Source organism: Triticum urartu, chromosome 3, assembly GCF_003073215.2.
Source record: "Triticum urartu cultivar G1812 chromosome 3, Tu2.1, whole genome shotgun sequence".
NCBI classification, from domain to species: domain Eukaryota; kingdom Viridiplantae; phylum Streptophyta; class Magnoliopsida; order Poales; family Poaceae; genus Triticum; species Triticum urartu.
Genome location: NC_053024.1, coordinates 650206696 through 650231754, shown reverse-complemented (window position 1 = coordinate 650231754; position 25059 = coordinate 650206696). Strand labels below are relative to the sequence as shown.

The 25059-nt window shown below is 44.0% G+C and overlaps 2 long non-coding RNA genes across 28 annotated transcripts; one reads left to right on the top strand and one right to left on the bottom strand.

Moving 5' to 3' along the window:
* The first annotated feature begins 323 nt into the window (after positions 1-323).
* On the top strand, positions 324-6945 carry LOC125545699. 19 transcript variants are annotated; one of them, XR_007300160.1, is made up of 11 exons: positions 324-924; positions 1009-1075; positions 1171-1335; positions 1628-1837; positions 1986-2279; positions 2934-3069; positions 3152-3753; positions 4151-4405; positions 4600-5812; positions 6374-6528; positions 6636-6945. It is a non-coding gene; the product is annotated as an uncharacterized LOC125545699 (long non-coding RNA). The 19 variants fall into 19 exon arrangements; XR_007300162.1 differs by having other exon boundaries at positions 6374-6533; XR_007300161.1 differs by having other exon boundaries at positions 325-924; positions 6396-6528.
* Positions 6946-7517: 572 nt separating this feature from the next.
* Positions 7518-11098, bottom strand: LOC125545700. Of its 9 annotated transcripts, XR_007300180.1 has the most exons (4): positions 10527-11018; positions 10330-10433; positions 9280-9363; positions 7518-8822 (listed from the first exon to the last, which is right to left on the bottom strand). It is a non-coding gene; the product is annotated as an uncharacterized LOC125545700 (long non-coding RNA). The 9 variants fall into 9 exon arrangements; XR_007300183.1 differs by having other exon boundaries at positions 7518-7888; positions 7968-10433; positions 10527-11019; XR_007300185.1 differs by having other exon boundaries at positions 7518-7875; positions 7968-10433; positions 10527-11019.
* Positions 11099-25059: the final 13961 nt, after the last annotated feature.

The window sequence follows — 25059 nt, the reverse complement described above, 5'->3', positions numbered from 1 at the left end:
AAATTTATCTTCCATGGACCACGGCGTCCCAGCAAGAAGTTTCAATTGAACATATAAACCCTGCTAGGCTACCCGCCTAGCGAGGGCAACTGAGCGCGTTAGCGATCCAGGGCCGAACGATCTTTTTCCTAGTGTTCGTTTTTGGCCGCTGGCAGCCGGTCAACCGTTGGTATTTTGCTATGTTTGTCGCTGTTTTCCGAGCGGATGGCGGGTGGACCTAGTTACCTGCTGCGTCGAAAGAACGATTTGGGTTGCCTTGTTTCGGTTGGCGAAAAGAGGGAAACAAAGCGATGGAAATATCTTCCTCGTCAGCCCTCTATCTCAGGGGAAAAGATCTCTCTCTTCCCCGTCTCTTCCCACCCCTCTCACGCCTCGTCTTTTCCACCTCCGCCTCCATCACCTCCTCCTCCCCTGCCTCCGCACCCGACCACGCGCTGTGGACGAGGAGGCAACAGCTCGGGAGGCAGGCAAGAGGAAAACGGGAGGGATCCCCTCCCGAGCCCCGCGCCTCTCCTCTTTCCCACTGCGCCGCCAGCCCCTTTCCCTCCCATCTTGAGCTGCTGCAGCTCCTCCCTTAACCCGCGGCGCGCCTTCTTCTCCGACCGTTGTTGCCCGCACTGCTACCGCCATGGCCTGCTACTGCTCCTCCTCCAGCTCCTCGCCCCAGCAACGCTTCCTCCCCTCCTCTCATGCAAGGCGTCTTGGGGTGTGGAGGCGGCGGGGCAGCAGCCAGTCGTTGCCCTGCAGGTCGGCTTTCCTGTTGTGGCGGCGACACGTCTAGAGGAACCGGTCGCCCTTCTCCTGGATGAGCGCCGGAGCCGAAAAGCCGGAACTGACCATTGAGGAGCTGGGGCAGCCGTGCCACATAGGAAGGTTGAGGTGGACCAGGAGAAGCTGCACGAGGCTCCATCGCCTCCTGCTCAAGTAGGTGCACACACTCTTCTCCTCTTTCTGATTTTGCCTCCTTCCAGTGCACTGCTGTTAGAGCTTCTATCATTGTTTGTGCAGATTTGGTTTCTCTATGCCTACATGGTGTTTGATGAAAATCCAAGAAGGACGGGGAGGATTGATCTATGTAAGCCATCTAATTTAATTCTTCAAATAATTAGTTCCGGTCAATCATAACAAGACGAGTAGCTTTGCTTACGTTCTCTTTGATCCTTTCTGAAGGCGGATAAGAGAAGAAAACTGAAACATGTTCACTAGAGTGGCCTGGGGTGGCCTGCGAGCTACGAGGATGGGGCTGCGAGACTGGATTGGCAGCCGACAGCGAGAGAGGAAGGGTGGTTGTTCCTGTGATGAGGTGGTGATGATTGCCATAGTGGAATTTTGTAGGTAAAATCCGAGATGTCTCTTGTTGTGTGATTTGTGTGATGAATTTATGTGGTAGATAGATAGATTTCTTTTTGAAAGTCTGACATGCCTACAACTGTTGGTAAATGAACTTGTTAGCTCTGTTTAATTTAATGGCATATTAAACCTGATGCAGCTTGTAGCTGGTGATGTTTTTTTAGTAACTGTAATTGTTTAGTTCGATGCCATGTCATTCATCTAAATTATTTGAGAGTTGCAAATGATGTTTCCATCTTGCAACACTATTGAAAAGGGAGCGCCTTGTGTGTTTTAGGTACGACGGCGGCGAGCTTTGAGGGCCCCCGGTTTGGTGGCAGCATGAGCCTCGTGGAGTTGTCTCAGACAACATCACATCTATTTGTTTTTGTTTCCCCACTTAGACTACTGCTTTGATTCTGAAGTGTGGAGATGGATGTGACTTACCATGGAGGAAGTGGGTACAATATCCATTTGAAAGATGCAGCAGGCTCAAAATAAGTTTCCGGTAAGCTTTCATATTTCCCTGTTTCATCCCTCTCTCTAACTGTGACTATGCAAGCATTGGTTAATTACACCCCTCTAAATCGGGTGTTTCTGTCGTTTTTCTCATTTGGTATGATCTTGTCCTCTCCTTGACCACCACTCATATTTAGGTGCAAGTGTAGCTGCAAGCCAGATTGGTTCTTACAGCAATGGAGTGATTTGTACCCTGCAAAGTTCCTCTCTTGGTTCACTGACACGATCAACCTATGTGCACGTAGATGATGTTTTGTTTCCCTTCCCAGAATCTCTGTTATGTATTGGTGTTGATGTTTTCTTCACTTGGAGATGCAAAAACAGCCCGAGACAGTTCAGGCCGAGGATTCTCCCTCGCTCGAGGATTCCAGTAACTATGAGTTCTAGGCGAAGATGTATGTTTCCTACAGACATTTTCAGTTTGACGAGAGGTACTTTACAACTTACAAGTATTGCAGCTTATTCAGCTGAAATTTCCAGAAAACAACCGGGAAGGCTACAAATTATCAGCTTGCCCCTGTCTTTGCAGTATAAATAAAAACTACATTCTGTCATCTTCAGTTTGCTGAGCCTGTCTATTTTTTTCTTTCTTTGTTTTTTCTTAGGAGTAGAGTATGACCTGCTTTCGTTTATTATAATGTAAATCGGAGGGCTACCTCTTTTTCAATAAAACATAACTGCTGTTGAAGCGAAGAGGGTAACAGACAGCTGGGGTTTAGTTCTATATGATTCATTACTTCACTGCATGGTCTCGGTCATGAACCCGCAGTGTGTCTACCAGCAAACCATATAGAACTGTGGACGAGCTTGATTCTCATGTTTAGCTTTTAATTTTACACATGACTAAACTGAAGGAATTGTGGGTGAGCAACTAAATATGTATTTGGACATGTCAAGAAATGTGCAAAGTATATGTTTATTACTTTTTTCCCTTTCCCCATTCCCTACTTTTTGATAACATTCAAAATATGTGCTATCGCTCATTGGTAATTTCCTTTTAGGTGGATAGATGATGTTGTTTTGTGTTAGTTATATTTTCCACGAGTAATCCAAGATATTTCTGAATTTATGTTGTCATTTTGCAGCTTTGCCATTCAGCTTGAAAAAGTATGTTCCGTCTAGGACAGAGAACCATGAGTATCACCACTGTTGGAGGAAAAAGCTAGAGCAATTATGTTTCTACTTTCATGCATTATGGTTGTCTATTCTGGGAAGGATAGAGTAAGTTTCCCTTTTATACAAAGGCACTATTCAGGATCTTAATAAGCTCAGGATTCTCAGGCCATGGTCTTTGCTCTTTCAGGTTTACATATTTCGTATGCCTAAATAGTGAAGGTACTTTATTTTCATTTAATTGTTTCTATGCTATTCTCTCATTGTCTGTGTTGGCTAAGAAATACTAATGTAAATATTCTTCGATTTGAAAAGTTGTCATCTCTCATTTTTTTCGTTTTACCGCTTTCTTGTGCTACAGTTTGTTAGGCAAATTTAGCTTTCAATTCAACAATTTGCTTGCTTTCTAAAGCATGTACTACTGTTGAAGTTCAGTATATCAAGTAATAATAGTGTGTTAAAATGAATAATACACATTGAGCTATATATATTTGCTGCAATTCGGGGCTGCTGTTGTAATGTGGTATATCTCCTCCCTTGTAATATGTAAGGTTGAAGTGACAGTTTAATATTCTTCTGCTCAGCAGCACCAAGTAAGTGTTTGCAGCCTTTCTGTGCTACATGTGAGTTCAGTTTACTGCTAACTGCAGTTGTTTATGGATTAGTGTATTTTGTTGTAGGTTAAATGGAGTTAGTAAGACCATATTTGATGCTGATCATAAGATACTAACGGGCTCCATGTAATCCCAAGTGCATTGCACAACAATTGTCATTTTGCAAGATCTTCTAGAGGTACTTCATTTTTGCTGATGAAAATGACTACTGACAAAATTTTAATATGATAATTTTGCTGATTTGATACATTATCTTTCAAGTTAATTCAGAGATTTGATGATACGGTTTAGAGTACCAGCGGTGTTATGTTCCACAGTCCACACTCTTTCCTTGAAGCAATTTTAGAAATATTTGAAACTATGAGCGACCAATTTTGAATTATATGGAATGGATTCCTGAAGAAAATCTAATTATTGATGTTTTTTATGGTGGTACTATGTTGCTGGTTTGATTAATGATAAATGCTTGATGAAATGATCGAAATGTTTTTTTTGTCGGGCGACTTAATTTATTATTGTTCTCTTTATCCCTTGAAAAGTGTTGTGTAACAATACAAATTTGCTTTCGTTCGCAGGGCTATATGTCCTATGCTCCTCTTGATGACATATATGAGGACTCGCAACCCTGAGCCTGGAAGACAACCGTTGAGGCGGTGGTCATGGGGCAACGATAGTCGATAGCTACTATCAGAACATAAACGTATGGCCCTCCTTGTTGCCATGAAGGATTATCGTCTATTGGATTTGCAGAACCAGTTAATGACAAGATGATGGCAGTAGCAATGGAGGGTCGTGGTTTCTGAATGCTGAGACTTCCAGTTTTTAGGATGGTAAACTCCAAATTTGGAAATGATATTGTCCAATGTATTCACGCAATTAGATATCATTTTAGATTATCTTCCCTTGGAACTTCTGCCATGTAAAGCATGGTTGCCTTTGATTTACCGTTGTGCTATGAACATAATGTATTGGCGTCCTCTTCTCACGAACCATGCTGACACTTAGCTTCTGTTTTCTGATGTAGGGTTATTTAGTATGAACAAATATGGCAACATTCATTAGTCGTACTGTTTCTTGAGGTGATGTCACTGCTACAGGTATGACATTATCGTTGGACCTTCAACTATATTTATATTATGTATATGCTTCCAGAGAGTACTTGTTTCTGTACTATATGCTAAATGAAAAAAAAATCCTTTTATGCTAAAACATGACATGGCTAATTAGTAATTGCACTACATTCCTGATAACTTTTAAACTTTTGGAAGGCATGACAGTGTTCAACCTTGATTAGGTACGTACATAAAGTACTACCCTTTAACGATTTGAAAAGGCATGTCCTGTGATACAACTCGCCTTGCTAACTGTGCTACAAAGTGTCTAAACCTTGCATTTTATATCAGGATGGTAAAATTTCAACAATACATCATCGTTCAAACTAAACTGAACTTGATAGAGTTTCACCGGATGCAAAACCACCATTGATAATTTAGCTAATCGCTCATGAAGTTGGTGGTTACTCTACACTGCAGAGTACTGTAAAATAGGAAAACACTAATAAATGTTGTAGTTGTATATTGACTATAAGCGAACCAGTTCTAATTGCTAATTAAAATACAAATGAAGGAGCACTTGCGTGATCATACTGCAATTAATTTAACGTACCTTAGATTTGAAAGACTGCTTGTTTTCCCCCTTCTATTGCCAAGTTCATGGTTTCCTCGTTGTCATATTGTTCACAAAGAATTTTTTCTCCGAGGTTCCTGAACCCAATAGTTGAATGCCCCCCAGTCAAATTTGGGAATGGATGCTTTAATGTAGAAGCCCATCTAATATAAGGAAATGAGGACAGGGCAACCATAGCTTACTTGGCAGAAACCTGCTCCAGGTTCGTATAAGCTGAATACTGGCGCAAGTTACTTTGATGATGGAACAGGTTCAGTTGCTGCAGTGCTTAGAAACTCGTGAGGGGAAGCTATCGCAGGAGCTTCCGAGCTAATTGACCATGTTCTTAATGCCCAAACTTCTGAAACTTTGGCGCTGTTGCAAGGTTTGAAGCTTCTTTCAGAGATTGGGTGCACCAAGGTGACAGTCGAATCAGATTGTCTAGAACTGATTGAAGCACGTAGTGGAAAAATTGAGATTTTGGGTCCCAATGTAGCAATACTTGTGGACTGTTTTCATATTGCTCATGAAATTCCTGGAATTTGTTTCAAGCATTGTCCAAGTGAAGCTAGGTACTCTTATGATGTTAACTCAAGTTTTGTTTGGGCAGATGTTGCTCCCAGTTTTTTACTTTCTCATGTACTCGACGATGTAACACTGCCACAATCTAAATAAAGTGCCATGAGGCTTTCCTTCAAAAAACAAACTTGCCATATTTTTTCTACATTGTAGGCATATGTTTCCGTCTTCAACACCGTGAAAGACAGCTTTATCTTATCATCCACTGTCTCTGAGTAGCAAGTATGGATGATCATCTAGGCAATTTATCTCCACTGCGGTTATATATTGCATGCCACTTCGAATTTCACTATATATTCTGTACCATCCTTTCGACTAGCAAGGCCCAAGTTTATGTAACCTGGACAATTAATATTGTGCCTATGTAATTTCATTTTTGCTGTCAAGTTGTACTATGTAAACTATGGGGTGACAATATACATTTGCATTTAAATATGAGAAGCCTTGATATGTAAATAAATTTTGCATTGCACGTTTGCCGTTTGATATGCAAATAAATTCTTCAGACCACTCTAACTTGCATGGTACCAATACTTAGTTTAATAATTTTGCAGCAAATTCCATTTGGTTTCACAGAGGATAGGCCCATTGGATCTGTTGATGCTACTGTGTTTCGACTTGAGATCAGATACTTCTGTTTCAGCGTAAAGGTCGACAAGTGCCACCGCCACTCCCTATGTTGTTTCTATTCTAACGCGATCTACTTGAGGTGAGGTCACCCCATTATTTACAATGCGCTCAATCATCTACTACTGTTACCATGGTGTTCTTGCTGCATATGCGCTGATAGTCTTCCTACATTTTTTTGGCTTGCAGACCAGGAGACAAACGTCTTTCACTCCTATGGGTCCAACTCCTAATGATTGATGATGTACAATGTGTCTAATTCCAGTTCAAACGTCTTTCACTTGATTTGCTTGACCTCTTATTTTGTCTTGCATATTTTTAGATGATATTAGTAGTCACTCGAGCATCAATTTTTTCTATGTTCACTACAAGTTCTTTTCCTTTCAAAATTAATCTTCCTTTGTGCTAAATGTTCTTTCTTACTGAACTATCACTCCAATTGTAAGTTGCCTGTTTGGCATAAAGGTTGGATATATGGTGATATGGTAAATTAAGAAAACAATTTATAATCTGTGATGTGATCATTGCGTTTTAATTTAGTACTAGTTAAATGCCTGTGCGTTGCCACGGGACAATATAGATATGCTAGAGACGTTAGCAAAATGAAAGTCCTTTTTATGAACACAGATGGATGCCATGCATCTGTTTACTTAGTGTTGAATATCGATGTCAATCTCAGCAACCAAGCACCCACTCTTTGCTCCCAACGGGCACTTCCTTCGCCATCAGTTAGGGGACAGGTTAGGTTTCTTGCTGCTACCATCCCAATCTAAATATGTATTCGCTCCAATCCATAATTATTGTCAGTGATTTAGTACAACTAAATCAACGACAAGTAATACGAATCTGATGTAGTAGTAAAAATTAAGATCTCCATTGTACTCCCTCTATTAACAAATATTAGATTTTTAGATATTTTAATATGGACTACATACAGGCTGAAATGAGTGAACAAACACACTAAAACGTGTTTATATACATTCAGTTCAGAAAAAAAAAGTTGGAACATCTTATATTTGTGAACAGAGGGAGTACTAAATAACATTCAAAATCTGCACGCAAAACCACAAATAAGTGCTGAAAAGAAGCAAACATTAAGATCCATAATTTGATGGTACACTTTACATGATAAATGAAATCCATGTTATAACTAAACTATAACATGCCCTAAGCGAAACAAACAAGTATAAGAGATGGGGGCAACTACATCTAGCTTGTAAGTATCCCGAGCTGCCACACCCCCAAGCCATCAACATGATGGATGCGAGACATCTCTTCCTGTCACACCAAATGCATCCCATTCAAACTCCAATCCTCCTGGTCCAATCTTTCGATGCCGAGACACCAGATTCGGAGCACCTAGGTGGGGAAGATGTTGCTTTGGCCACCATTGCCTACTTTGTCCCAGAGCAACAAGATGTAGCGCCTACTTTGAAACACAACTTAACACCAAATGTAAGGAAGAGAATCATGGACAAATGCTACAAATAGGATTAAAAAAACATTTCAATAAAGAAGTACCTTTTACTTTGTCCGAATGGTAATGTTTATTACATTGTATCAGAACCTCAAAAGCTAGACCACAGTTAAGATTTTTAGATAGGCTGCATAATTCAAAGATCAACTGATTGCCATTTCCAACAACACAAGTAGAGAATAAGAAGATGAAGCTTTCATGGAAATATCATACTTCTATTTAACTTCTCAGCAACGTTACCAAGTTTCAGTATGTTTTTCTTGATTCATAAAACATTTCCTCTCTGCCTCCTTGATCATGCCATTCATGAACAATAAAAAAATAAAACACATCAGTAGCTCTCAACACATTAGGAGTGAATCTTCAATTCAGAAAAGAAAAAAAAAGAAATAGTTAGTATAAGAGTTTATCTTCTTAATCCAATGATAGAAGGAGAAGTCTTGCATCAGAGCCTTGTCTGTTCAGTAAGAATAAGTAACAGAAATGCAGACTTGTTGCATTGAAATAGAACAATATCAGAAAAACATGTCATGTGCCAAGAGCTACTTGTGTGTTTATATGAAAATTTAGCATCGATTGACATCTATTACTTCTGCACATGTGTTTCAAACTTTCAATAAAGTATCATTTTGATTAGACCAAATAAATGAAAGAAAGCATGTTAGAAGCTCCTTTCATTGCATTGCTTTAATCTTGCTGGTACAAAGAATCAATTGACGTTGAGCACACTAAAATAGATATACCTGAACAAAAATTATAGCAAATGCATATGCACTGTATAACAAAAATTAAAGTGCTTAGCCAGGCATACAGATGTGGGAGATGAGCAATGGTCTAGACGCAACAGCGTCAAAGGTGAGAAGCGACTTGGACGACAACCTAGTCCGACTCCTCCCCTCCTGCAAGCATTAATACACAAATGCTAATAATCAAGGAAAATTTATAACTAAATACCATGAGGCAAACAATTGATCAAGCACAAACACATATTGGGAGCTAGAAGCTCGCCAAGTTTTGCAAACACACATGTTCATTTATCTGCTTCCTATTGGTAATAACCGAAAACTGTCCATGGATATATAGCCACATAGTCTAAATCCGTGAAAAGCACAATAACTTCATATCAATATGGAGAAGAGGCCAGAAAAAGTCAAGACGGGTTTTTAAATTGGAGAATCAACTTCCAAAGTAACCATTGGGAGGTACAAAAAACACACCAGTTTTCATTGCTAATGGGTACGAACTGATGATATATTCTAGTTCACCCTTGACATGGCAGGGCAATGGTGACGAGCGTCGGATCAGACGGCGTACAGATAAACCTGAAGTAAGCTTTTCTAGATGGGGCACACATACCTGTTCTTCTCTAAAAAATAGCAGTCATTTGGAATTGTTCGAGCACAGAACTACAGAAGTAATCTTCTTAGTGGGATCTTGTGCCTATTATTATTCATGAAAAAATGTTATTAGGAGGGAACATACAACAGATGAAAATACAGAAAGAAATCTAGTGGCAGATGCTTGCATACATCAGGTCCAATGCTTTTACATAAAACAAATCCCTTGCATCAATTGATCAGTTGTGATCATAATTCACACTAATTAATGGTCAAATTAAGAATCTCACCGCGACCACTAAAAACATGCCAGCGAAATACAATGGTCAAACTAAGAATCTCACCGCGACCACTAAAAACATGCCAGCGAATACTCCTATACACTTGTCACTTGACACTAAGATTATGTAGTTGACAACTTGTTACTCATCCTTCTCTTCCTTTGCTTCCTCTGCTTTGCTCAGCTTAGTATATAGTAATACTACAACCAGCAAGACTACATTGCAGCCAACCTTTCTTCTTCTGCTTCGACCACTTGAGCGCACATTGCATCACTTCAGCGCGGCATCTATCAGGGCCGACGAGCCATCGCAACGACTTGAACTTGAGCATGCCATGCTTCTTGTCTTGCTTCGAGTAGCTTCAAAAGGCAGGTCCGAGGGATCGATACATCATTGAACTGCATGGTGTCAACTATCCGCTCGACCTCTGGACCAAGTCATTATAGTTGTTTCACTACCAACTGCCTAAAAATGACACTATGTTCTAAGTTTATCCACTTCACCAACGGTGACCGAACTACATTATCACATATCCAGCCAAAAGTGTGTTCTAAGTTTATGACATATGTGTGACGAGTCAAATACGGAAGGCAGTCTCCACTACCAATTGCCTAAAAATGGCAGGTACTTCACCAGTCTGAATTCTCAAGGTTCAAGATTGGTATGTTGTTTAATAAAAGTTTGGGGCTCTCGCATAAATTAAGTGCATACCTAAAGAGCAGAATTGTGATATAATAAAAGCATGTAAGTAGAAACAGTAAAAATAGTCATATAATTAAGCTCAATACGTTATAATTCATTGTGGACTTCAACTGGTTCAACAGTCACGGGACGAGGATGATCGATGTTCGCAACAGCACAGTCGTCATCACAATAGAAGCCCATCTACATGCTGCAGATAACCCACACAAAAAAAGCAATTTACCTACAGGGTCACGTTATGGAAATTGAAACTTCAAGGGTAGTACGCGGCAGGGAAGCTTACCAATTGACAGATGGAGGAGTCAACGACCTCGACGGACACAAGCTATGGTGGCTCTCATGCCCCACAATCTTTACCTGAAATTGAACAAACAATTAGGGCCCATGGAACTGAATAGTGGGGTGTCTGTGTACAGAGGCGGCGCGACGGCGACCAACACAAGGGTGACGCGACGAGAATGGCGATGGGCAAGGGAGGGGCATCGTGCAGAGCGGGCGGCTACGGCCACCGCAACCACAAGGCTGACGAGGAGGGGAGCGGCGGCGTCCACGGACAGGACTGCGACCACCGCGACCATGAGGCTGACGAGGAGGGGAGTGGCGGCGGCATATCGAGATCTAGGCCGGTGAGGTGGCGTGTGGGGGCTTGGTGGTGGCGATTTGTTTCAGGGGAGGGAAGAGTGAGGATCGAGGGCGAGGGCAAGGGGGGATGGGGACGTGGGACGTGATGAGTTCGTGGGGGAGTGGTTTTTTCTGCTGTTTTTCGTTGGTTTTGTTTGTTTGAGTGGATTGAGCGGAAACGGGGGAGCGGTGGGCTGGTTCTCAGAATTTTTTTTCATCAATCGCGAGCAACAGGGGAACATGGGAGATGGTGGAACCATCACGACAGATTCCCCTTTAATAGTACAGATATCTGATCACCTCAAGTAGGGAAGTACTGAATGCACCTCTCTGGCAAGTGCATGCATCAGGGTACCATTTTTTACTCAACCGATTTAAACACAGGGCATGAGACTGCCATACACAAATTTATTGCATTGTGTGAGGGGAAGGAGAAATGTGGCAGCTCATATTTTAAAGTGATGGCCGAGCAGATAATGCAGCCATTATTTGGGCAAGTATTTTTAAGACAGGAATTGCGTGCAGTTTAATGACTGTATATGGTTGGTGAATCACTGTATGTATACTAGATCATAGTAATGTAGGTGACTAAGAGTCTGTTTGGTTTCAACAAGTCACCTGACTTATAAGTCAGGTGACTTCAAACTAGTGACTTATAAGTCATGCATGTTTGGTTGTCACCTGACTTATAAGTCTTCTGAGCACAACTTTTCACCTTATTTTTTATGTAAAGGTGGTGGGACCCATGCAAAAAGGGATGACTTATAAGTTTTAAGTTGGGGTGGAGCAACTTATGACTTATAAATTGGGATGACTTATAAGTTAGGTCTGTTTGGCAAAATAAATCACTTTTTACACTTTTCGACTTATAAGTTGGTGACTTATTTAGAACCAAACAGGGTCTAATATTAGTAAAGTTTAAATCCATTACCCCTGGGACGAAGATCTCCATCTCCTTATAGTGGGCGTGGTGGTTCAGTAGTGGCAGCTCTCTTTCACCATGTATGTTGAATGCATTTCATCTGAAGCACATAAGCGCCATCTTCCTCCACGATGCGCCCTCCACAACAAATGATGCACATAAGCGGCATCCTTATAAAACCAGCGCCTAATCCAACGACATCATTGCTCAAGAAACACCGTACCGAACCCAGCCCACGACAACAAACAACAAATCTAATATCGGAGGAAACAATACAAACCAGACCGCACACAGGGAGGAGCAGCAAGCCTAGCAGACGAATGACCAGAACAGCAGCGGTCGCAGGGCAGAGCAGCATGCCTAGCAGACGGATGACCAGAACAGCAGTGGCGCATATCGCGTGGATGGCGAAGCAGTGCCCAAGCAGCAGCCGACACGCGACTTAGACCAGCGGCCAGCTGGAGAATAAAGCTTGCTGAGAGGAGACGCGTGCACCCTGCATGCATCGATGTGTCTTCTGGGTCCTGGCAGGCACAAGGCGACAGGCACACTGCAGCGCTGCGTGCCTACGCATGGTCACGGGCGGACGTGCCTTTTTCTAGACCATGGTTGTAGCGAATTTTTTATGGGATCGTAGTATGGTTAGTAATATTTTTATGTTTTTTGTCTGCATATAAAATTTGGTCAAAATTATTTTTTTTACTTCGACTAAATTTATCAAAAATATATTAAAATTCACACTATAGAATCAATATTATTAGATGCATCATGAAATTAATTTTAATACTATATAGCTTTAGTATTGTAGATATTGATATTTTTTCTGACAAAGTTAGTCAGACTTTATAAAGTTTGACTTTGGTCAAATGTTATATGCAGATGAAAAAAACTGAGAGCGTACATCCAACAATAGATTGTAAGGAGTTGCCATGTTATTTAGAGTCAACCTAATAGCCGACACGTACAATAGTAAATTTTATTAATAGTTGGCCCATCATACAACCTCACAAAGTGTCTTGGGGCTTGTGCTGCAGCTGGCTACTACTATCTTCATCCTGGTTTATAGGTCCCCTTTGTAATTTGTGCCAAATTTTGAACAACTTGCTTCTCTTCTCTCTCCTCCAACTAAGCAAATATATAATATATTAGTCCTTATAGCCTGCTTATGTCACCTTATTGTACATACTCTTAAGCAACATGCGGTTGTGCCTAATCAGGGTAGCTATGTCGGCGTGCCAAATGGGCCGCCGTGCTAGCCCGTTTAGCGAGGGGCCGTGCCTGGGCCAAGGAGGTCAGCACGCGTTCCGGCCTGCACGGCCCAAGTACCATGCCTGACCGAGCCATGCCGTGTCTGGCCTTTTTAACCCAGGCCGGCCGACCCATTTGCCTAGGTTTGCACACACCAAAACCCACACACACCTGCCATGCGAAGCGTTGTGGCCCACAACCCGTCCACCCTTGAATAGCAGCCGCCACCAAGCAAATGGATCTCGGAGCGCTCGAAGCCATCTATTCTCAGGGAGCGTGACCATCCAGTCAAAATTGTACCCCATAATTGAACGAGGGAGTTCCTACTCCTAGGAACTTTTTCTATCAAAAAATCAGATCTATTATTAAAGTTCACCAGAAGTACAAAACATCTCAAATATAATAAAAATTACATCGAGATTCCGACACCATCAAACGACAACCAATGCGCCGTTGTCGCCACTCCTTTACTGGAGCTGGCTTGACATTGTCTATGACAGCCGAAAAGTCTTCATGCATGTGCCTCTAAGGACCAGCACCCTGGAACCGCCACTAACGTATGTTCATTTTGGGTTAATAGATTTTGTAGATGAATCAGTGTGATATGAAAAACCCATCACCCAAAGGTTCCTCCTATTGGTTTCGAGATTAGTAATTTGGTCATTGTAATATTTTTCTGGTTTATCGGTTTTGTCCTTTCATTCCCTCCTGCATGAAAGAAAGGGAACTTCTTGCAGCCAATGGAAATTTCAGAGAATTTTGCTTCTCTATAATCAGTTAGTCGATAAATGGATGAACACGCAAGGCAAGAACGGTTGGCCGGGAGGCAACCCTCTCAAGTGCATGGAAGGTTCTTCCGGCAAGGTACTCCAAGACCTCAACTACGACAAATTACAATTGGTTCGGCAAAAATGTAAGACTCTGGTGCATCAATAGAAAGAAAAAGACGGAATAATGGACTGTTTTAGAAATAGTTGGTGCAGTACCCTCGGTGGAGATCGCATGGCAGCGAGGAAACTTTACCATATAATAGATACCAACTTCACAGTAGGACCAACATCCAAAGACAACAACCTTAATCATACTTTGTCACAAATAAGATACGTTGCTGCTCGTCTTAGTGACACAACTACACAGTCAGAGTATGATCTCCAACAGACAAACAAGTATTACTGGAACCTCGACGATAGACAAACAAGTATTATTGGAGCCTCGGCGATGATATCGACGGAATCTCTGCTTTAGGAAATGACAAACCGCCGATGACACACACTATGAAGAGTTGCTTAGACGACAAAGTCATTTTCGACACTGATGGCGCATGCAACGATGGCTCTACCTGATGATCATCGCTTCATAACTGTAACAATCTATATGATGCATCTTTGGCTATGTACTTTGCTCATTGTAAATAATCTATCATAGACTTCTTAGACTACTATGTATCAGCAGTAGGTTCTCTTAGAACGCTATATGTCAGCACTAAGTTTCTATTTGCTTATGCTCATCGTAAACTTCTTAGAACTCTATGTATAAGCACTGTAAATTTCTATTTGGCTATGCTAATCAGTGTTCAAAATGTTTTTATATCTTTCCTCTTCATTTATCGTGATACCACTATCACATACACATGGTTTGATAACTCGGCTGGCCGATGCTTTTTGCACCATCGGTGCAACGAGTCATCTAGGGTATTTGCTTATTGTCCACTAGGTGTATTTGCTTGATCAATAGACTTGTTGTATTTGCTAAAAACAGGTGTGATTGTTTCTGTCACAACTTACATTTAAAATCAGTTATTTTCCGTACCTACCATTGATCTAGTAAAATCTGGAAAACCTGGGTTTTCCTTTTTCTATTGCCAGTGTTATATACTTATTCAGTGCCTACTATCCTCTGTACATGTTGATCCCCTGTTTTCATAACCTGATATTTATATTAAAAATAATAATGGTTGTACCTTATCTTTAAAAAAAGAATGAGTGTACCCTATATTTGCTTCCCATAACCTGATCTCATAAATACTTCAACATCAAGAGTGAGAAAATGAATACATGTTGATCCCCTGTTTTCATAACCTGATATTTACATTTAAAGAAATGAGTGATTTTACCTTATGTTTAAATAAAAGAATGATTGTACCTTATATTTTCCTCGATAACCCGATCTCATAAATGTTGTAACATCAAGAATGAGAAAATGAATATATTTTCTACTAACAATGTGCATACTTACCCACACATGTTAATCCCCTATTTTCTTGGTGCCTGACAAATAGTAAAACATGTATACTCTACAGTTTAGGCAAGCTCAGGCCCCTGCTATTCTCAAATAAATAGCTAAGCCAGCACATATCATTCAGTTACTATGAACATTGTGTATCTCGCTCGAATTTGATACAGACACATATACAATCATAAACTGCACTAACTCACTATATCTTCTTCACTGTCATCAGTCAGCCGCAATGGAAAAAGTCAGGATCCCAACAAAGGACCTTCTGGACACCATGATACAGTAGGTTGGCTTCCAAACGCAGTGTACTCAACATAGAAGGCAAGCATGGTTGTTCTTGACGCAACCATTCATTATCCATGAAAGCACCAACTGGACAACTGACTTCCAAGGAAATCAATATCCATCTACGTGTTTGGTAAACTCAAAGATGCTGAAGAACGACCGGCAACTGAAGCTCTCAAGTAATCTAAGTGAAGTGAAGAAACTTTACCGCATAATAGATACAAACTTCACAGCAAGATCAACACCCAAAGCCAACAATCTGAAACATATTTTGTCACGGATAAGATATGTTGTTGATCGTCTTAATGATATAAGTTTACAATCATAAGCCGTTATACAGAAAACAAACAAGTATTATTGGAGCCTGAACGATAATATCGAAGGAATTTCTGCTCTGAGCAATGCAGGCCATGAAGAACAACAGCTATGAAGACTTGCCTCAAAGAAATTGTCCTGAACAGGCAGAGATACATCTGTCTAACGTAGCTCTGCCTATCTACATGCCTTGATCATAACATTGTAAATGATCGTTCGTAAGCTTCTTAGAAAACATGTATCATCAGCACCATCTATCTATCATCAATCAGTACTATTTTTCATATGTTTTCTTTCGTGTCTGCATATTTTGATGCACACTCTTTCAATAGTTGGCTTGCTCTCGGCCTTTGCGCCATGGGCGCAACGAGTCATCTAGTGTTGTTGAAGACGATGGGTAAGACAAAAAGGTGAGTAAATGCGACGCCCTCGATGCGGCTATATCTCCCACGTGTCGAAGCACGACTTAGAGGCATAACCGCATTGAAAGCTATGTCGCAAGAGAGGTAATCTTCACACAACCCATGTAATACATAAGGGAAAGAGATACATAGTTGGCTTACAATCGCCACTTCACACAATACATGAATAAAGCATTACAACATCCAAATACAATCAAGGTCCAACTACGGAACCAAAATAAAAGAAGAACCCCAAATGCGACAAAGGTCCCCGATCGACCCCAACTGGGCTCCACTACTGATCAACTAGAACGAAACAACACAAAGGACAAGATCTTCAACGAGCTCCTCCTGATCTGGGTCGCGTCATCTGCACGGACTCAACGGCACCTACAAACTGGTTTTGGAAGTATCTGTGAGCCACGGGGACTCAGCAATCTCGCACCCTCACGATCAAGACTATTTAAGCTTATGGGTAAGGTAAAAGGTATGAGGTGGAGCTGCAGCAAGCGACTAGCATATATGGTGGCTAACATACGCAAATGAGAGCGAGAAGAGAAGGCAAAGCACGTTCGGGAAAGTATGATCAAGAAGTGATCCTAAACGACCTACGTCAAGCATAACTCCAACACCGTGTTCACTTCCCGGACTCCGCCGGAAAGAGACCATCACGGTTACATACGCGGTTGGTGCATTTTAATTAAGGTCAACTTCAGGTTTTCTACAACCGGACGTTAACAAATTCCCATCTGCCCATAACCGCGGGCACGGCTTTTGAAAGTTCAATCCCTGCAGGGGTGTCCCAACTTAGCCCATGACAAGCTCTCACGGTGAACGAAGGAATAGACCTCCTCCCGAGACATTCCGATCAGACTCGGTATCCCGGTTCTTCAAGACATCCTCGACAATGGTAAAACAAGTCCAGCAAAACCGCCCGATGCGCCGACATCCTGATAGGAGCTGCACATATCTCGTTCTCAGGGCAACACCGGATGAACACTATGTACAGCTAAAACCAACCCTCAAGTTTCCCCGAGGTGGCGCCGCAAGTGGCTCTAGTTTGGACCAACACTTAGACAATCACTGGCCCGGGGGGTTAAAATAAAGATGACCCTCGGGATGCGCGACTCCCAAGGGAAAAAGGCTAGGTGGCGAATGGTAAAACCAAGGTTGGGCCTTGCTGGAGGAGTTTTATTCAAAGCGAACTGTCAAGGGGTTCCCATTATAACCCAACCGCGTGAGGAACGCAAAATCCGGGAACATAACACCAATATGACGGAAACTAGTAACATAGCCAAACAACGGTTTGCTAGGACAAGGTGGGTTAGAGGCTTGGTTCAACAATATGGGAGGCATGATAAGCAAGTGGTAGGTATCGCGGCATAGGCATAGCAAAAGAGCGAGCAACTAGCAAGCAAAGATAGAAGTGATTTCGAGGGTATGGTCATCTTGCCTGAGATCCCGCAAGGAAGAAGAACGAGTCCATGAAGAAGACAAACGGACGTAGTCGAACGAATCCTCACAACACGACGTTATCGGAACGAACCCGAAGAAGCAACACCGGAAAGAAAGCAAACAACATGGTAAACAACCACCACATAAGCATGACATGATGCACAACCAAGTATGATGCATGTCCGGTTTAAAGAAGCATGGCATGGCAAAGTGCACAAACAACACTACAAGTTAAGTGGAGCTCAATATGCAACGGGTTGCATATTGACGGAACACCACAATAATTCTTTAGTTCTCTCCCGGTTAGGTACTCAACAAAATTTAAATGTTGGTTAACATGGCAAGAGGTGAAGCATAACAAAACTATACCATTTAAACCATTTAAATGGGGCCGGATATAACAAACAACAAATCCGGTAAATCCCCATATGCAATTATCAATTTGGTGCAACAACAATTTAAACATTTTAATTATTGTTATCATGATGCGGATGACATGAACAAGTTTTATGCAAGTCTTATGAAAATATTGATAATAGCATTATGAGGCATTTGTCACCGTGGTGGAAAGGAAAGGGGGTGCCACGGCAACGATAACGAAAATGATGCCACGGCAACGTTCCGGTTCCAGTAACTCGATTGAGATACCGATGCAAAGGAGAAGTGTGCGGATGCGTGCAAAAGATGGCGGGGCGCTCCCGGATACCGGGTGTCCCATGAGTCGATGGCATGGAAGCGAGAGACACTACGGACATGGAGCAACACACGGGCATCTCATACATCACACAAACATTCGTCCACGGGCGATCGTCTCAGGGTTATACCTTCGAAGTGTGCGTTATCGGAATGGTTCGGGTCAAGCGGTGTAGTCGTTCACGATCGTCGTGGGAAGTAGTGGTACTTGGCGATGGTAGTCGTTCACATTCTTAGTCTCACAAGTTTCCGTAGATGTTCATGGGTACGGCGAGAACTTGATGTCCATGGAGTCTTTGAGGGTCGACGGTAGTGGTACTTGGCAAAATGCACGTCGACGGTAGTTGTTCTCGTATCCTCGTGGTACTTGGCGATTTCGGAGACGGCAGAAGACGAACTTGGGGTCCTCGTTGACCTAGTACTTGGCGTTATTTCCGGTTCGGTGATCGTTTTAGGTGTCGGGCGTCGAGGTCTCCGGCCGTAGTGGTACTTGGTGAATCCCGAAACGGTCTTGGCGTCTTCGCGCGTAGGGGTACTTGTTCGTTTACTCCACGGTCTTGGCGGATCCACGCGATGGTAGTGGTACTTGCGAAGAGGTACTCGGCGGTCGTCGTGTAGATGTTCACGTGTCTTCGGCGACACCAGGATGCATCTTGGCGGTCTCGTCTCGGTCTTCAATCCAAAACGAAGCAAGGCAAAAACTCGGGGCGGTGGTACTTGACTCGGGCAGGGGCAGCGCTGGAGATGACGAGTTGCTGCTGAGCAGGGGAAGTCGACGCAGGGCTGCAGCAGAGGGACTCCGGTGAACTTGCCGGGTCAAGGCGAGGTCGCCGGCAGCAGGGGCTGCGACACGAGCGGCGGCCTCCTGCTGGTCGCAGACGGCGGTGTTGCAGAAGGGGCAGCGGCAGCAGGGCTCGGTTGCGGGCAGGAGGAGAGGAAGACGGCGCGACGCTCTCCGGTGACGAGGAAGCAGGGCGATGGAAGTGGGGGGCGTCGGGAGGAGCGAAGCAGAGGAGACCGAGGCCGACGAGCTCGATGCGGCGCTGGATGAGAAGGCGGCTGGGCGGCAAGATGCCGCGGTGCATGCAAATCATGGGGAGGTTCGGAGGAGGCGCAAGGAATCCATGGCTAGGAGCTCAGGGGCGGCGCTCTCCCGGGCGGTGGCGGCGGGGCCAGCTTCGAGGAGGACGAGGGGTCGAGGGAGAGAAGATGCTGCGAGGAAGCACTAGGTGATCGGCAATAGAACGATCGGGATCGAGGGGATAGATCGGGGGAGAGGGACGAAGGGAGAGGCGGCGGTGCGGGAAGGGGTCGAGGGAGAGATGGGATCGAGAGGGAGATGAGCGCGAGGGATCGGGCTAAGGCAGAGCTAGGGTTAGGGGGAGGTGGCCTTGGGGCCGGCCCAAGTGTTGGAGGAGTTAGCTGGGCCGGCTGAGCCTAGCAGGCCGGCCTAGGCTGGGCTTCTCTTTCCCCCTCCAACTCTCTTTTAACAGCAGAAAAGCAAAGAAAGAAAGGGAGAGAAAATAAATGAGTGGACAACAATTTGGGCATGGGGATAATTTTACTGGACTCGCAAGAATGATCTTGATCCAAGAAAAATATAAATGGGCATGTGTACAAAGTTTGGATTGGAACTCATTTGAATTAAATTCAAATGAGTTCGAAAAAGAAGTGGGCGTTAGAAAGGTCCCAAAATGTTGAGATTTTTGGTAGACCTCCGGAAAAAGATAAAAGAATTTATGGGCGAAGTTTGAGGAGCAAACTCGAAGCAGAAAAGACATGTGATTATTTGCAAGTGTGTTCATGGGTGAGTCCGAAAATGAAATATTCAATATAGCTCCCTAATATCGGGAGGATATGTTATAAAGAGAATCACCATGTGAATTCCCTCGATTTAAATGGACCGAAGATCCATGCAATTTATTTAGTTGAGTTAAGAAAAGAAATGACATGATGGCATGATGACATAATGCAATGCACACGACGCAAAGATGAAAGCAACAGACGAAACAAATCACACAATGAAACCCGGAAACCATGGAAGGCATCTGAAACTCCGGTCTTGGGGCGTTACAGTAAAACATCGCCAAAATCTCACAAAAGACGGCGGGAGGACTGCTCACGGGGGGCGGCAACACATGCACTATGGATGCGTTTGGTTATCTGCATCGGTTTTTTCACAGTTGCATACTTGCCCCGGTTGACTCTGGTTGAGCATATGCATGCAAAAAACCATTATCTGCACTTAGTTTGGTTGTGTGCATTAGAGGAGCATTTTTTGCTTGCCATTTAGTTGTGTGCATTGGTTTGGCAGATGCAAAATGCCCGGTGTTTGGTTGCATACTGGCAAGGTGATTAAGAGTTAACACCTACTCATGACACACTGAGTTACAGTAGAGTTCTTGGCAGTGTGCTGGCGATGACAACGTCAGTGTAGGCCGAGGATGAGGTGAGCGAGAGGAACGACGCCGGCAGGGGCAGTAAACAAAAGCAACTGGTTTGCCGCAACGTCGTTGGACTCGGTGTCGAGGCCACCGTCCACCGCCGTGGGCTCATCTGTGCAGAACACCGGCCACTTCGGGTCGTTGAGCAAGCCTCCCGCCGCCGTGGGACTGACGTCCACGAGGCTAGCAGCAGAGGTGCACAGGCAACAGCAGGGGACAACCCACGGTTGTGGCTCTCAAGCTCGGCAACGAAGGAAGGGGTGGCCCAGCGACGAGGCAGGGGATGCTCGGACGTAGGAGTCGGCGGGATCACGAGATCCTCCACGGTGCTGCCATGGCCTTAACCGAGGCGAGCTCACGCAGAAGGCGGGGAGGCGTCGACACGACCTGCACGCGCGACAGAGGAGGCTCAGGGTGCGGTCCTAGCAGCGAGCCGCCGGAGGAGCTCGGGCACAGGGGCGGCGCCATGGAAGCAGCCATGGCTGGTCAAGGCAGCGGTCGGTGATGGATTAGGGGTGCGGGCGCTCGCGCGCGGAGGATGCGATAGTTGTCTCATCGACGAACGGCTGCTGCTGGCACAGAAGGGATGGGCGCGTGGTGGGCAGACGGGACATGCGCACATGGCCACCGCGTAGGTGGCAGAATCGTGCCTTCGCCAGCCGCGGCGCGCCACGCATGGCAACATGAGGACCAATCTAGAGATCCGGCGGGACGAACTCCTCCTCGGGCCGCGCCGACCGGCGAGCCCCTGGGACGCGTTGCCGTTCCCCGGCTCATCCCCCTCCTCCTGTTCTCCTCTCTCACCCTCTGCTTCTCCTTCCTCTGTTCCTCTCCACACAGGACACCATGGCCGTCCCGGAAGGTCACCTCGCCTGAATGGAATCATGACATCAATGTGCATCTTTTTTGTATAGACCTTGTCCCAAATCAAAGTAGTGTTGTGTACATCAGCAGGGATGAAAAAAAGGGAGTTTAATGGAGGTGGCTCGACCCAGCCTGGCTTGCTGGAAACGGCCGAGTCGGCCGTTCCTAGCGGGCTCCCACGCGGACCTGCGTGGGGCTAATGTAGGCAACCAGGCTACTAGGCGTCCGCCGGTGGATGAATTGGAAACATCCGCCGCCTAGCTGGCCCTTGGATGGACGCGCTGCTGGCCATCCAATATACCACCCACGTTCCCCACCTCCCTTCTGCAACAAGCGCGGTGTTGCAAAAACAAGCCCACCTCCCACGCCGTTAAATCTCCCCACGTGAGCGTCACAAATTGCAACAAGTTGGTTGTTGCTGAAACAGAGACTTTGTGCGGAGACGTGATATAACTTTTGCAACAATGGTATTGTTGCGGAAAACTTTGCAACTGTGGTGATGTTGCCGAAAAAATTGCAGAAATTTTTTCGGCAACAAAGCTAATGTTGCAGAAATTTTTTCTGCAACAAAGCTAATGTTGCAGATTTTTTTCAACGGAAGAGAGATTTGAAACATACCTAATGTTGCATAATTTTTTCTTGCAACAAAGAGGATGTTGCAACTTGCAATACCATGGTCACCAAAAAGTACTAGGCGTAGAATTTAAAAATGAAATGTACCGCGTAGTAGTAGTGGGGACCCGCATCATGCACAGAAGCCTGCATGTGGCGCTCTCATCGCAGAACACGCGCGAGTGGAATCGAACGGCGGAGCGGGCGGCTGATGCCACACAAGAAATCAGTCGGTTAATTATAACCTTTTAGGATGAGTTAAATACACCTACCGTACACCAACTTGCACTGCGGGAACACTTTCATACAAAAACTTGAAAATTGAGACAAATGGGTCACTAAACTTGCTTTGCGGGAACGAAATCATACAAATTAGTCCGAAACGGCCACGTGGCACGCCACGTCGGCAGGGGAGCACGAGCTGGTGTCTGGTTAGTTTGTAGAAACCCCACTACCCCCCTGAATAATGTAAACATTGAACCCGTAGTCCAGATTGAGATTGAGGTGGGGGAAAGATCTATGGATAAACCTGTACTTATGCCAAAAGTCACGTTGGCACCAGTAACCCTCTCCAAACACCTTCGCTCTTCATCTTCGTGGCATGTTCCGCATCACTGTGGCTGGTTTGTCTCCTTCACATTGCCCTCGCCGTGGCGATCTATACTGGATGGAGCCACGTCCTCGAGGCATCGGCGAATTTCCTTCGGACTATGGTACAAAATCGAGTTGTCCCACTCTCTGCTCCGCTCTTTGGTCATGTGATCGGGTGTGATCGTCGGTATTTGTGGCCACGGCTCAGATGAAAGTCTGGGCTTTTTGTGGAGTTTAGGGGGGGGGGGGGGGGGGGGGGGCGTGTGGTTAAGATTCAGTGTTTGATCAGATTCGGCATAGATGTAGTGTGTTTTCATGTATTGTGGTGTCCCCTGTTTTGATCAGAAATATTTGTTGGCTGTGGCGTTAAGCATTCAGATTTGCTATTAATATAGTGCAGTAAAGAAGAATATGGATTCAGAAACCATATAGATTCAAATCAGTTTCAGAAATGTGATATATTGTACTGCAGTTTCAGAATTGATATAGGTTCAGAATTGAGTGGCAGAAATTAGTGTCTGTATTTTTGTATATATGTTCATAATTCAGTGGCCGAATCTACTGAAATGTAGTTCAGAAACAATGCTAGATATATGGGGTTCCCTGCAATGGTAAGCATGTGGTTCAGATTTTTGTCGTTAATATCGTGCAGTAAAGAAGAATATAGGTTCAGAATTGATATAGGTTCAAATCAGTTTCAGAAATGCTATATACTGTACTGCACTTTCAGAATTGATATAGGTTCAAAATTGAGCGGCAGAAATCAGTGTATTGTAGTTTTTGATATATGTTCATAATTCAGTGGCCGAATTTACTTAAATGTAGTTTAAAGGCGTAGTGCTGGTCGTCGGCAACGGTGCTGTGTGCTTGGCTCCGGTTGTTGCCATTGTGTTGTTCTGCCTAGCACCTTGTATCTTCTTTCCGCTTTGCTTTGCATTCATCCCCTTTGTAATGTGGTGCCCTTGTAATCCTGGCCGGTTGATCGCTTTGTTAATTCAAAGTCGGGTTAGGTTCGAGCTCTTCTCGGGATCAGCCGGCGCCTTTTCTCTAAAAATGTAGTTTAGAAACAATGCTTGATATATGGTTAGGGGCATATTTGGAAGTGTTGTTGCAAAACATTTTTCAGTAAATGATATGCATATTCATTAGCAACAGTTAGCATTTTCCGTGACACGTAACAGTTGTGTAATTCTACTTGCAGGAGAACAATTACTACTGCTACAGCCAGAGGAAGGAATAGGGGAAAAGGCAAAGGGAGGCCACTAGGTGATGAAGAAACCATTGGTGCTACGAGCAGAGGAAAAAGCAAGAGACAGAAAGCAAGTACTAGCACATACCCAGGTGATGGAAGCAATCGTGCAAGAGGGCCCTACAATGCAACAAGAGGAGGTTCAGTAGCTGCTACAACCAGTGCTGGTGGAAGAATGGGATCAAATGCTGCAAGAGGTGGCCAAAGTGGTGGTGCAAGAGGGGGTGCAAATGCTACAAGAGGTGGAGGAAATGCAACAATAGGAGGAGCAAATGCTGTTGGAAGAGGGGGAACAAATGCTACAAGAGGTGGACGGAGTGGTGCTAGAAGAGGGGAAGCTAATGTTGCACGAGGTGGAGGAAATGCTGCTGGAAGAGGAGGTGGTGCGTTGGTGGAAGGAGCTGGTACTATCTTTTGTTTGGAGAAGATGGAGAAAGGATAGATGCATCTGTTCCATACCTAAATGTTGCTGCAATCCCTGACCTCAATGCTCGAGAAGAGATCATTGTGACCCAAAATGCGCCTACTGGTCCGGACCTTTCTAAAGTAGGATGTTAGCAAAGTTCATCGATGAACTAGCTAATCATGTAGTAGTTCATGTCTGAACTTTGTAGGCACTTTATTTTGTAAGGTTCTAAAAACTTGAATGTTGTTGCGTTGGTACTGCTATGTTATGGACCTGCTATGTTCAAAATTCATATATGCATGTTCTGAACCTTGCTATGTTCTGAATCAAATTTGCTTTATGTCATCAATGTTTGTCAGCCGACATGTTCTGAAGGTTTCTATCTTAGCCGACATGCTTTGAGTGTTTCTTCTTTCTTTTTGAGGGAGGTAATGTTATAAATTTTTCTAATCCTGAAGTAAAATTTGAAATTCAT